At 31.7% G+C, this 676-nt stretch overlaps 1 protein-coding gene across 1 annotated transcript in view; it reads right to left on the bottom strand.

Annotated features, from left to right (window-relative positions):
• LOC106876319 (phosphatidylcholine translocator ABCB4-like) overlaps positions 1-676 on the bottom strand; it is a 42971-nt gene that overhangs the window by 30922 nt on the left and 11373 nt on the right. The window lies entirely within an intron of this gene.

Here is a 676-nt window from a genome sequence, read left to right on the forward strand (position 1 = left end):
CCTCAACTTCTTTCTCATACAGACTCTTCCTATCGTGTACTCAAGAACTGGTATAAATGCTCACGTGTTACTGACTCTCTTTCTATCTGCTGTAATATCTCACATACACATACATGTATCACTCACACACACTCTTTTCTTTGTACGACGGCCTGTCTTTTATTATGTTATTATATGTCGCATTCACACTCACACACAGACATACATCTTTAATGCCACAATAAATATCTCTGTTATTCATTTCATACGGTTGCCTTCTATCGTCTCTTCATTACTGGTATTTACGAATTCACATATGTTATCGTAGTATAACATATTTTGTATATCATCATTGATATATTATTTTTGTGTTCGACCGTGTGACGCGTATAAATAAAAGGAGTCCTCTTTTTCCATTCGTCACCATTTCTCCTTTTTGAGTTCGCACGGTCATTCTTACATATATATAGACAACTCATCAGACCTGATTAGTCACCTATATTGTCGTTAAATTACTGGTAACTTTCTGACCGACTTTATATAACTAAGGATATACTACTCGACTACATAAAATATAAATGCTTAAAATTAAAATTTCTTTTACAGCATCCTTGTTTACTGAGTTATGGACAACTGACTGGTATACATACATATATATATATATATATATATATATATATATATATATATATATATA

This window comes from Octopus bimaculoides, chromosome 1, assembly GCF_001194135.2.
Source record: "Octopus bimaculoides isolate UCB-OBI-ISO-001 chromosome 1, ASM119413v2, whole genome shotgun sequence".
In the NCBI taxonomy this organism is placed as follows: Eukaryota; Metazoa; Mollusca; class Cephalopoda; order Octopoda; family Octopodidae; genus Octopus; species Octopus bimaculoides.